The sequence below is a fragment of the Arachis ipaensis genome, chromosome B3 (genome assembly GCF_059453495.1).
Source record: "Arachis ipaensis isolate K30076 ecotype BB chromosome B3, ASM5945349v1, whole genome shotgun sequence".
Lineage (NCBI taxonomy): Eukaryota > Viridiplantae > Streptophyta > Magnoliopsida > Fabales > Fabaceae > Arachis > Arachis ipaensis.
This window is the reverse complement of record NC_142438.1, coordinates 116,360,974-116,374,771: the sequence shown is the minus strand read 5'-3', so window position 1 is coordinate 116,374,771 and position 13,798 is coordinate 116,360,974. Positions and strand designations below refer to the sequence as shown.

Sequence of the window (13,798 nt, the reverse complement as noted above, 5' to 3'; positions counted from 1 at the left end):
AATTCAACCAAACAATCTAAGTGAATCCATATAATCTAATCACAATAATTTATTCAACATTCATACTAGGGTTTTTACTCAAAATTTGGGATAATGTGGGGATTGAGCTTCCTTACCTTATCTCACATAACCTTGGGTTGAAACTCCATCAAAACTCAAGATTGAACCTCCCCTAATCATTAAAAAATCGAAATTTTCTCACCACCCAAACAAAAAATGCGAAAATGAAGAGAAATCGAAAATAGGGCAAGAATTTCGAAATTTCTTACCACATATAAGATAGAATCGAAGAGTGTGATAAGGGCGATGCGTGGCCACAAACAGGTCTTCGATTGGAGCTACGGATTAAAAGTTATGAGAATCTGTGTGAATGTGAATAGTGACCTTAGGGTACCACTCTCTTCCTCCCTTCCTCTCTTCTATCTTATAAGCCTTGGGCTTGGGCCCGACATGGGGCCATTTGTGGTTTTGGCTCTTTAGCCCAATCTTAGATCAAAACCTTTAAGATAAGTGTTTTAATTCATGTTCTAAATATTTTTATCTCTCCTAATTATAAATGTTAGATTTTTTAACTTTTTTCACTCATAATTAATTTATTATTTATTATTTAACTGGGTTTTACAATAGGCGAGCTTCTCAAGTCTGGAGTACCGCATCTCAGCATTTTGGAGAACCTTACTGATGAAGTATACAGGACCTTGTGTTTTTTGTTCGTCTTTTCGGATTAGCGCCGTTGCTAGCGCTTCGTCCTTTATGGATAAGTAAAGCTACAAAGTCTCTCCCGCTCTGAGTTTTGAGAGTAAGAGAGGTTCCGTTAACACTTTTTTGAAGTGTTAGAAGGCCTCTTCGCGTTCAAGTTCCCATTTGAAACTTATACCCTTTTTCATGAGCTTGAAGAATGGAATAGCTTTTTGAGCCAAGGCGCCGAGGAAGCGCAAGAGGGCGGCAAGTTGCCAAGTCAGCCTTTGGACATCCTTGAGGTTTGTAGGGTACTCATCTCGAGGATGGCCTTGCATTTTTTTGGATTCGCCTCTACTCTTTGTTGCGTGATCATGAAGCCCAGGAATTTTCCAGCCTCTATTCGAAATGCGCATTTCATCGGATTGAGGCGCATTCGGTGCTTTCTCAGGGTGCTCAATATGAGTTTAAGGTCATTAATAAGATCGTCACCTATTTTTGTTTTGGCTATCATGTCATCAATATAAACCTCTAGCTTGGTCCCTGAGAGGTCTTTGAAGTTCTTCACGATGAGCCTTTAGTAGGTGGCCCCGACGTTCTTTAGCTCGAAGGGCATGACTGTGTAGCAGTATGTACCTTTGGGGTCATAAATGCCATTTTCTCCTCATCTAGCCCATGCATGGGTATCTGGTTATATTTTGAGTGTACGTCCATGAAACTGAGGTACTAGAGCCCCAAAACGGCGTCCACCAGTCCATCGATGTTCAGTAGTGGAAATGTGTTTTTCAGACAAGCCTTGTTCAAGTCCGTATAGTCGATGCACATTCACCATTTTTACCAATATGACATTGGCTAGCCAAGTCGTGTAAGGTAGTTCTCAGATAAAACTGGCTTTGAGCAAGCTTTTGACTTGCTTCCTAACTTCGATTGCTCGGTCAGTAGACATTTTCCTCCTCCTCTAGGCTACCGACCTGGATTTAGGGTCTACAGTTAGCCGGTGAGACATCAAGTATGGGTCTATTCCCGGCATGTCGGTGGGAGTAAAGGCGAAAAAGTCTCTATTTTCCTTAGAAGTCCCACAAGTTTGCCTTTAAGGTTAAAAGGCAAGTTTTTGTTGATGAACTTGAACTCGTCCTTGGTTTTCTCTATTTGTAGTTTTTCCATGTCTCCTTCTGACTCTGATCTGGGTTGATCGTCTTGTCATGTGCCCAGGTCGGCTAGGAAGATTTCTGCCACATTCCGGGACCACTTTCGGAGGGCTAGGCTAGCGTTGTCGCACCCCACTGCGACCTCCTGGTCACCATGTATTGTTCTTATGGTCCCGTCGTCTGCTTGTCACTTCATGATTAGGAACTTGGAAAATATGGCAATGGAAAGGTCCTTAATTGTCTTTCTACCCAGGATGATGTTATAGGTCATAGAGTCCTTTAGAACCACAAACTCATAGAGTATAGTTTTCTTTTGGCTTCTGGTTTCAATGGTGACAGGTAACACTATGGAATCCTCCGGTTTGAGAAATTTGTCTCTGAGTCCAATTACTCTATTACGGTGACTTTGTACGTTTCCATTTCGAAATCCTAGCTTGTTGAAGGCTCCTTTGAAGAGGATGTTGGCATTGGCTCCGGTGTTTACTAGTATACATTTTACTAAACCGGTTCTGACCCTGACCGAGATGACGAAGGGGGTGTCTTCCGCCGAAGTGCCATTTTGGCAATCATCAGGGGAGAATGTTATCGTTGTTGGAAGGGAAGAGGTTCTTTTTTCAACTTTTACGACTACCACCCAAAGATCCTTTTTTAATGCCGATTTGGATTTTCGGGCACATCTTTCCTGGTGATGACATTTACTATGATTGTTGGGCCAGTTTTCGAGCTCTCCTGGTGTGCCTGTCTCATCATTCTAGGATTTTGTCCTTCCCGCTCTAGCGATCTCTCCCATTCGACTTTTCTAGGCTCTCGAATAATTTTGGCAAACTCAAGGAGTTTGTCTTCTCGAATGGCTTGTTCGAGAGCATCCTCGAAGCAGTCTTAAGTTTTATGTTCGTATCCTCTGTGATAGTTGCAGTACAGGCTTTTGCTATCACCTGTTCGTTCTTCAATTGTCTGGCCTTCGAGAGAGTGCCTTGATATGCTATCTGGTGATAGATCTCTGTGATCAAAGCTGGTAGGGGGTGTAGTTCGTGAACTTCTCCACCCTAAGCGGCCGGTTGGGGGTGGTAGATTTAAAATGCTCTTTTAGGGTTTCTTTGGGCGATGGGTTGCTTTGAGGTGCCGTGGTGCCATTTATTAGCTACCATAACTTGGCTCACTTCCTCGTCGTTTATGTACTCCCTTGTAATGTTCTGGATTTCATGCATAGTCCAGACTGGTTTGGTTGTAAGATGCTTACGTAAATCTTCATTCATGAGCCCATTGGTCAAGCACAGACTGGCCACAGAGTTTATGAGCCCATCGACCATTAGGCATTTGTCGTTAAACCTATCGAAGTACTTCCTTGTGGGTTCATCTAGTCATTGTGTAATTTCGAGTAGGGTAATTGGATGCTTTGCCTTTGCAATCCTGGTAGTGAATTATGCCATGAATTTCTTGGAGATATCATCAAAACAAGACACAGAACCATTTGGCAGGGCATTAAAGCACTTAATTTCTGGATAGGCTAGGGTTACCGGGAAAGCCCTACACCGAACTGTGTCGGCCGCTCCTTCTAGTTTATCCTGGCCTCAAAGGCAATTAGGTGTTCCTGTGGATCTTTGGTGCTGTCGTACTTTGTTTGTCAAAACCCTTTGGTAGCTTGGATTTTAGGATCCTCTTAGTGAAAGGGGCAGCTCCCATTATCATGTGTTCTCTCTTTCTTCGTTTGGAATCTCTTCGGCATCTCCTTTCATCATCGTTGTGCTAGCGTTTGGGTTCCCAAGATATATGATGCATGTGCATCATGAGTTGTTTTTCTTGGTTATTTCATATAGAAAGTCAATGAACTATGCTCATTTATAAAGTGTTCTAGTGCTTAATTTGAATACTACTTTGATTGTTTTGAGTTAATAAATTTGTAGAAAATGTAGAAAAAGAAGCAACAAAAGTACTAATAGAAGAAGCACTTCAAGCACCTCTTGGAAGCTCTATGTATGGCTTCTCCAATGCCACTTTAGAGGCTTCATTTGTGGTGTCTCCAATGCCACCTTACATGGAGGGATAGCGGTGTCTCCAATGCCACTTTTCATGGGGAAGAATGGCATCTCCAATGCCATGAAATTACACTCCCAAGGACCAACAATGTGGCGTCTTAGACACCATATTGAAGCTATTTCCCTTCATGTACACCTTCAAAGTTTCAGCTAAAATAAGGCTTGAAATGGAGCCTCACATTCCACCCTTAAAGCATACTTCGAAGGCCACACTTTGAGTTTTATTTTGGCCTTTGGTAAAGCATATGGCATGCCACAATTGGTGCTTGAAATTGACAAATCATTGAGCACATCTAATGCTCCTCAAACCCAACTAATCAAGCCCACAACCATCAAACTCACAAGGCTCAGGATCCAAAGAGAGCAAGGAAGATCACCAATGATAGTTAGTTAGAAAGTGCAATTTGAATTTTATTTGAATTTGTAATTTATGATAGCTTATAAATAGAGATACAGGGAACCTTTAAGGGGGCTTGATGAGCGGATAATTTATACGCTTTTTGGCATTGTTTTTACATAGTTTTTAGTATGATTTGATTAGTTTTTAGTATATTTTTATTAGTTTTTAATTAAAAATCACATTTCTGGACTTTACTAAGAGTTTGTGTATTTTTCTGTGATTTCAGGTAATTTCTGACTGAAATTGAGGGACTTGAGCAAAAATCTGATTCAGAGGCTGAAGAAGGACTGTAGATGCTATTGGATTCTGACCTCCCTGCACTCAAAGTGGATTTTATGGAGCTACAGAAACCTAAATAGTACGCTCTCAATTGTGTTGGACAGTAGACATCCAGGACTTTCCAGCAATATATAATAGTTCATACTTTGCCCAAGTTTAAATGACCCAAACTGGCATTCAAAGCAAGCTTTCTGCCCTATTATGGCGTTAAACACCAAAAACAAGTTGCAAAGCAGAGTTAAATGCTAGAAACAAGTTACAAACTGGCGTTCAACTCCAAGAAAGACCTCTACATGTGAAAGCTTCAACGTTCAGTCCAAGCACACACCAGGTGGGCCCGAAAGTGGATTTCTGCATCATTTACTCATTTCTGTAAACCCTAATAACTAGTTTAGTATAAATAGGACTTTTTACTATTGTATTTACATCTCTGGTTAGTCTTTGACTAATTTTATGTTCTGAGATCATGTTTAGGGGGCTGGCCATTCAGCCATGCCTGGACCTTCTTCTTATATATTTTCAACGGTAGAGTTTCTATACACCATAGATTAAGGTGTAGAGCTCTGCTGTTCCTCATGAATTAATACAAAGTACTATTATTTTTCTATTCAACTTAAGTCTATTTCTTCTCTAAGATATTCATTCGCACACAAGAACATGATGAATGTGATAATTATGTGACGCTCATCACCATTCTCACTTATGAATGCGTGCCTGACAAACACTTCCGTTTTACATGAAAGCAAGCTTGAATGCATATCTCTTAGCATCCTGATCTATGATCAGAGTCTTCGTGGTATAGGCTAGAATTATTGGCGGCCATTCTTGAGATCCGGAAAGTCTAAACCTTGTCTGTGGTATTTCGAGTTGGATCTAGGAAGGGATGGCTGTGACGAGCTTCAAACTCGCGAGTGCTGGGCGTAGTGACAAATGCAAAAGGATTACTGAATCCTATTCTAGCATGATCGAGAACCGACAGATGATTAGCCTTGCGGTGACAACGCATTTGGACCATTTTCACTGAGAGGACGGGATGTAGCCATTGACAACGGTGATGCCCAATATACAGCTTGCCATGGAAAGGAGTATGAGTGATTGGATGAAAGCAGTAGGAAAGCAGATGTTCAGAAGGAACAAAAGCATCTCCATACGCTTATCTGAAATTCTCACCAATGAATTACATAAGTATTTTTATCCTATTTTATATTTAATTATATTTTAATTATCAAATCTCCATAACCAATTGAATCCGCCTGACTGAGATTTACAAGGTGACCATAGCTTGCTTCAAGCCGACAATCTCCGTGGGATTGACCCTTACTCACGTAAGGTTTATTACTTGGACGACCCAGTGCACTTACTGGTTAGTTGTGCGAAGTTGTGAAAAAGAACTAAGATTATGAACGTGCGTACCAAGTTTTTGGCGCTGTTACCAAGGAATGAACGATCACGATTTCTTGCACCAAGTTTTTGGCACCGTTGCCGGGGATTGTTCGAGTTTGGACAACTGACGGTTTATCTTGTTGCTCAGATTAGGTAATTTTATTTTAATTTTAAGCTTTTTGTTTTTGTTATTTTTATTTTTGAGAAATTTTCAAAAAAAAATAAATAAATTATCCCATGTTCTTCAAAATTTTTAAGAATGAATTCTAGAGTTTCATGAGATATGTTGAATCATGGCTGGCTGTTAAGCCATGTCTAATCTTTTGGACCGAGGTTTCAACTATCCTTAGAAGAGATTCTTTGTCTTTCTCAGCAATTTAGCTTTTGTATGTAATGATTTGCTAAAGCTTGGCTGGCCATTCGCCATGTCTAGTGTTTTGGACCAGAGCTTTCACTGAAAGCTTGGCTGACTAGTAAGTCATGTCTAATTCCTGGACCGGAGTTTTAGACTAACATCGCATGATTCCTGGAATTCTCATTAGAAATTTTGAAATCCTTATTTTTCTTTTTCCAATTAATTTTCGAAAAATAAAAAAAATTAATAAAATCATAAAACCAAAAATAATTTTGTGTTTATTGTTTGAGTCTAGTGTCAAATTGTAAGTTTGGTGTCAATTGCATTTTTTTTAATTTCCTAAAAATTTTCGAAACTCATGCATGGTGTTCTTCATGATCTTCAAGTTATTCTTGATGATCTTCTTTGTTTGATCTTTGCATTTTCATGTTTTGTGTCTTTTCTTGTTTTTCATATGCATTTTTAATTTGTTAGTGTCTAAACATTAAAAATTCCTAAGTTTGGTGTCTTGCACGTTTTTCTTTTCTTAAAAATTTTCAAAAATAAGTCTTGATGTTCATCTTGATCTCCAAAGTGTTCTTGGTGTTCATCTTGACATTCAAAGTGTTCTTGCATGCATCATGTGTTTTGATCTTGAATTTTTATGTTTTGCATCATTTTTATGTTTTTCTCTCTCCTCATTAAAATTTCAAAAATAAAAAAATATCTTTCCCTTTTTCTTCTCATAAATTTCGAATATTTGAGTTGACTTTTTCAAAAAATTTTCAAAATTTAGTTGTTTTTTATGAGTCAAATCAAATTTTCAATTTAAAAATTCTATCTTTTTCAAATCTTTTTTTAAAAATCAAATCTTTTTCATTTTTCTTTCATATTTTCGAAAATTCAAATTGATTTTCAAAAATATTTTTCTTATTTTATTCCATATTTTTCAAAATCTTTACTAACAATTAATGTGATTGATTCAAAAAAAATTTGAGTTTGTTACTTGTCTATTAAGAAAGATTCAATCTTTAAATTTTAGAATCATATCTTTTAGTTTCTTGTTAGTCAAGTAATCAATTTCAATTTTCAAAATCAAATCTTTTTAATTTCCAATTCAAATCTTTTTCAATTTCAATCATAACTTTTTTAAAATCAATTTCAAAATCTTTTCTAACTTCTCACCCTTTCAAATTTGATTTTCAAATCTTTTTCAATTAACTACTTGACTTTTTGGTTTATTTTTAAAAGTTTTCTATTTCAATCATATCTTTTTCAAAACCACCTAACTAATTTTCTCTCTCTAATTTTTGAAAACTCCTATCCACTTTTTCAAAATTCTTTTTAATTAACTAATTGTTTCAAATTTTAATTTTAATTTTATTTCTCTTTTTAATTTTTGAATTCTAACTAAATTTTAAAATAAAAACAAAAATATTTTCCTTTTAGTTTAAATTAAATTCGAATTTTCTCCCCCCCCCTCTCTCATCTCCTTCTATTTATTTATTTATCTACTAACACCCCTTTTTAACTCAAAAATTCGAACCCACTCTTCTCCTCTATGTTCGAATTCTTATCTTTTCCTTCTTCCATTCTTCTCTTCTTATACTCATATAAGGAATCTCTATACTATGACATAGAGGATTCCATATTTTTTTCTGTTCTCTTCTTTTTCATATGAGCAGGAACAAGGATAAAAACATTCTTGTTGAAGCCGATCCTAAACCTGAAAGGACTCTGAAGAGGAAGCTAAAGCACAACTCTCTGGAGAAAATCTGACAGAAATTTTTGAAAATGAATGAGACATGGCCGAAAATAATACCAATGGTGGAGATGCAAGGAAGATGCTTGGTGACTTTACTGCACCAAATTTTAATTTACATGGAAGAAGCATCTCAATCCCTGTCATTGGAGCAAACAATTTTGAGCTAAAGCCTCAATTAGTTTCTCTGATGCAACAGAATTGCAAGTTTCATGGACTTCCATCAAAAGATTCTTTTTAGTTCTTAACTGAATTCTTGCAAATCTGTGATACTGTTAAGACCAATAGGGTTGATTCCGAAGTCTATAGGCTTATGCTTTTCCCGTTTGCTGTAAGAGACAGAGCTAGAATATGGTTGGACTCTCAACCTAAAGATAGCCTGAACTCTTGGGATAAGCTGGTCACGACTTTCTTAGCCAAGTTCTTTCCTCCTCAAAAGCTTAGCAAGCTTAGAGTGGATGTTCAAACTCCAAACAGAAAGAAGGTGAATCCCTCTATGAAGCTTGGGAGAGATACAAGCAACTGACCAAAAAGTGTCCTTCTGACATGCTTTCAGAATGGACCATCCTGGATATATTCTATGATGGTCTGTCTGAATTATCAAAGATGTCATTTGACCATTCTGCAGGTGGATCCATTCACCTAAAGAAAACGCCTGCAGAAGCTCAGGAACTCATTGACATAGTTGCAAATAACCAGTTCATGTACACTTCTGAAAGGAATCCTGTGAGTAATGGGACGCCTCAGAGGAAGAGAGTTCTTGAAATTGATACGCTGAATGCCATATTGGATCAGAATAAAATATTGACTCAGCAAGTCAATATAATTTCTCAAAGTCTAAATGGATTGCAAGCTGCATCCAACAATACTAAAGAAGCATCTTCTGAAGAAGAAGCTTATGATCCTGAAAACCCTGCAATAGTAGAGGTGAATTACATGGGAGAACCCTATGGAAACACCTATAATCCCTTATGGAGAAATCATCCAAATTTCTCATGGAAGGATCAACAAAAGCCTCAACAAGGCTTTAATAATGGTGAAAAAAATAGGTTTAGCAATAGCAAGCCTTTTCCATCATCCTCTCAACAACAGACAGAGAATTCTGAGCAGAATCCATCTAGCTTAGCAAATATAGTCTCTGATCTATCTAAGGCCACTCTAAGCTTCATGAATGAAACAAGATCCTCCATTAGAAATTTGGAGGCACAAGTGGGCCAGCTGAGTAAAAGAGTCACTGAAACTCCTCCTAGTACTCTCCCAAGCAATACAGAAGAGAATCCAAAAAGAGAGTGCAAGGCCATAACCTTACTTGGTGTGGCCGAACCCAGAGAGGAGGAGAAGGACGTGAATCCTAGTGAGGAAGACCTCCTGGGACGTTCACTGACCAATAAGGAGTTTTCCTTTGAGGAACCAAAGGAATCTGAGGCTCATCTAGAGACCATAGAGATTCCATTGAACCTCCTTTTACCATTCATGAGCTCTGATGACTATTCTTCCTCTGAAGAGGATGAAGACATCATTGAAGAGCAGGTTGCTAAATATCTAGGAGCCATCATGAAGTTGAACACCAGTTTATTTGGTAATGATACTTGGGAGGATGAACCCCCCTTGTTTACCAATGAACTAAGTGTATTGATAAGGCAGACATTGCCTCAGAAGAAATCGGATCTCGAAAAGTTCTTCATACCTTGTACCATAGGCACTATGACCTTTGAGAAGGCTCTGTGTGACCTTGGGTCAAGGATATACCTCATGCCACTCTCTGTAATAGAGAAACTGAGAATCTATGAGGTACAAGCTGCAAGAATCTCACTAGAGATGACAGACAAATCAATGAAACAGGCTTATGGATTAGTAGAGGACTTGTTAGTAAAGGTTGAAGGCCTTTACATCCCTACTGATTTCATAATCCTAGACACTGGGAAGGATGAGGATGAATCCATCATCCTTGGAAGACCCTTCCTAGCCACAGCAAAAGCTGTGATTGATGTGGACAGAGGAGAGTTGGTCCTTCAACTGACTGAGGACTACCTTGTATTTAAGACTCAAGATTCTCCTTCTATAACCATGGAGAGGAAGCATGAAAAGCTTCTCTCACTGCAGAGTCAACCAAAGTCCCCATAGTCAAACTTTAAGTTTGGTGTTGGGAGGCCACAACTAAACTCTAAGTTTGGTGTTGAACCCCCACATTCAAACTCTAAGTTTGGTGTTGGGAAGTCTCAACAATGCTCTGAACATCTGTGAGGCTCCATGAGAGCTCACTGTCAAGCTATTGACATTAAAGAAGCACTTGTTGGGAGGTAATCCAATGTTATTTAATTATATCTATTTATTTTCCATTGCTATTTTATGTTTTCTTTAGGTTGATGATCATGTGAAGTCACAAAAACTACTGAAAAATAAAAAACAGAATGAAAAACAGCATTAAAAATAGCTCACCCTAGAGAAAGAGCTTACTGGCGTTTAAACGCCAGTAAGAAGCATCAAACTGGCGTTTAACACCAGAAAGAAGCATCAAGCTGGCGTTAAATGCCAGAAACAAGCACCAGACTTGCGTTTAACGCCAGAACAGAGCATGGAATTGGCATTAAACGCTAGAAACAAGCAGCAAGCTGGCGTTTAACGCCAGACATGCATTCTAAGGGCGTTTGCACGCCTAAATGAAGCAGGAATGTTAAGTTCTTGACCCCTCTGGATCTGTGGATCCCACAAGATCCCCACCTACCCCACCTCTTCTTCTCTCCTCTTCACACTTTTTCATACCTCTCTTCCCCAAATACCCTTCACCAATCACCTCCATACCTCTTCCCTAAATACCCTTAACCACTCACATCCATCCACTCTTCCCCATAAACCCCACCTACCTCCAAAATTCAATTTTTTCCCTCCCAAACCCAACCCTAATGGCCGAAACCTACCCTCCACCCCACCCCTATATAAACCCCTCAACACTACTCCATTTTCACACATTACAACCACCACTTCTCCCCCTTGGCCGAATACACCTTCTCCCTCCATCTCCTCTATTTTTTTCTTCTTTTACTACTTCCTTTCTTCTTTTGCTTGAGGACGAGCAAACCTTTTAAGTTTGGTATGGTAAAAGCATTGCTTTTTATTTTTCCATAACCATTAATGGCACCTAAGGCCAGAGAAACCTCAAGAAAGAGGAAAGGGAAGGTAATTGCTTCTACCTCTGAGTCATGGAAGATGGACAGATTCATCTCAAAGGTCCATCAAGACCACTTCTATGAAGTTGTAGCCAAGAAAAAGGTGATCCCTGAGGTCCCTTTTAAGCTCAAAAAGAGCGAATATCCGGAGATCCGACAAGAGATTAGAAGAAGAGGATGGGAAGTTCTCTCTAATCCTATTCAACAAGTGAGGATCTTAATGGTTCAAGAGTTCTATGCAAACGCATGGATCACTAGGAACCATGATCAAAGTAGGAACCCGAATCCAAAGAATTGGCTTACAATGGTTCGGGGGAAATACTTAGATTTTAGTCCGAAAAATGTAAGGTTGGCGTTCAACTTGCCAATGATGCAAGAAAACGCACACCCCTACACTAGAAGGGTCAACTTTGATCAAAGGTTGGACCAAGTCCTCATGGACATATGTGTAGAAGGAGCTCAATGGAAAGTTGACTCAAGAGACAAGCCGGTTCAATTGAGAAGACCGGACCTTAAGCCTGTAGCTAGAGGATGGTTGGAGTTCATCCAACACTCAATTATTCCTACTAGCAACCGGTCTGAAGATACTGTAGACCGGGCCATCATGATCCATAGTATCATGATTGGGGAGGAAGTGGAAGTTCATGAGATTATACCTCAAGAATTCTACAAGGTGGCTGACAAGTCATCCACTTTGGCAAGGTTAGCCTTTCCTCACCTCATTTGCCACCTCTACAATTCGGCTGGAATTGACATAGAGAGAGATATCCTCATTGATGAGGACAAGCCCATCACTAAGAAAAGGATGGAGCAAACAAGAGATCATAGACCTCAACAAGAGCATGAGGAAACTCCTCACCATGAAATCCCTAAGATGCCTCAAGGGATGCACTTTCCTCCACAAAACTATTGGGAGCAAATCAACACCTCCCTAGGAGAATTAAGTTCCAACATGGGATAACTAAGGATGGAATACCAAGAGCACTCCATCATTCTCCATGAGATTAGAGAAGATCAAAGAGCTATGAGGGAGGAGCAACAAAGACAAGGAAGAGACATAGAGGAGCTCAAGAGCACCATTGGTTCTTCAAGAAGAGGAAGACGCCACCCTCACTAAGGTGGACCCGTTCCTTAATCTCCTTGTTCTTATTTTCCTGTTTTTCGGTTCTTGAGCCTTATGTTTTATTTATGTTTGTGTCTTTACTATATGATCATTAGTGTTTAAGTGTCTATGTCTTAAAGCTATGAATGTCCTATGAATCCATCACCTCTCTTAAATTAAAAATGCTTTTAATCACAAAAGAACAAGAAGTACATGATTTTGAATTTATCCTTGAAACTAGTTTAATTATTTTGATGTGGTGAGAATACTTTTTATTTTCTGAATGAATGCTTGAACCGTGCATATGTCTTTTGAATTTGTTGTTTATGAATGTTAAAATTGTTGGCTCTTGAAAGAATGATGAAAAAGGAGAAATGTTATTTGATGATCTGAAAAATCATAAAAATGATTTTTGAAGCAAGAAAAAATAGTGAATAGAGAAAAGCTTGCGTAAAAATAAAGAAGGCAAAAAAAAGAAAGAAAAAGAAAAAAGCAAGCAGAAAAAGCCAATAGCCCTTAAAACCAAAAGGCAAGGGTAAAAGGGATCCAAGGCTTTGTGCATCAGTGGATAGGAGGGCCAAAAGGAATAAAATCCTGGCCTAAGCGGCTAAACCAAACTGTCCCTAACCATGTGCTTGTGACATGAAGGTGTCAAGTGAAAAGCTTGAGACTGAGCGGTTAAAGTCGAGGTTCAAAGCAAAAAGAGAGTGTGCTTAAGAACCCTGGGCACCTCTAATTGGGGACTTTAGCAAAGCTGAGTCACAATCTGAAAAGGTTCACCCAATTATGTGTCTGTGGTATTTATGTATCCGGTGGTAATACTGGAAAACAAAGTGCTTAGGGCCACGGCCAAGACTCATAAAGTAGCTGTGTTCAAGAATCAACATACTGAACTAGGAGAATCAATAACACTATCTGAATTCTGAGTTCCCATAGATGCCAATCATTCTGAACTTCAAAGGATAAAGTGAGATGCCAAAACTGTTCAGAGGCAAAAAGTTACTAGTCCCGCTCATCTAATTGGAGCTAAGTTTCATTGATGTTTGGAGTTTATAGTATATTCTCTTCTTTTTATCCTATTTGATTTTCAGTTGCTTGGGGACAAGCAACAATTTAAGTTTGGTGTTGTGATGAGCGGATAATTTATACGCTTTTTGGCATTGTTTTTACATAGTTTTTAGTATGATTTGATTAGTTTTTAGTATATTTTTATTAGTTTTTAATTAAAAATCATATTTCTAGACTTTACTAGGAGTTTGTGTGTTTTTCTGTGACTTCAGGTAATTTCTGACTGAAATTGAGGGACTTGAGCAAAAATCTGATTCAGAGGCTGAAGAAGGACTGCAGATGCTATTGGATTCTGACCTCCCTGCACTCAAAGTAGATTTTCTGGAGCTACAGAAACCTAAATGGCGCGCTCTCAATTTTGTTGGACAGTAGACATCCAGAGCTTTCCAGCAATATATAATAGTCCATACTTTGCCCAAGTTTAGATGACGCAAACTGGCG

The 13,798-nt window shown here is 38.7% G+C and overlaps 1 non-coding gene across 1 annotated transcript; it reads right to left on the bottom strand.

Moving 5' to 3' along the window:
* Positions 1–8,465: 8,465 nt before the first annotated feature.
* LOC148572164 (small nucleolar RNA R71) lies at positions 8,466–8,572 on the bottom strand. The gene has a single exon (XR_015908282.1). It is a non-coding gene; the product is annotated as a small nucleolar RNA R71 (small nucleolar RNA).
* Between the last annotated feature and the right edge of the window lie 5,226 nt (positions 8,573–13,798).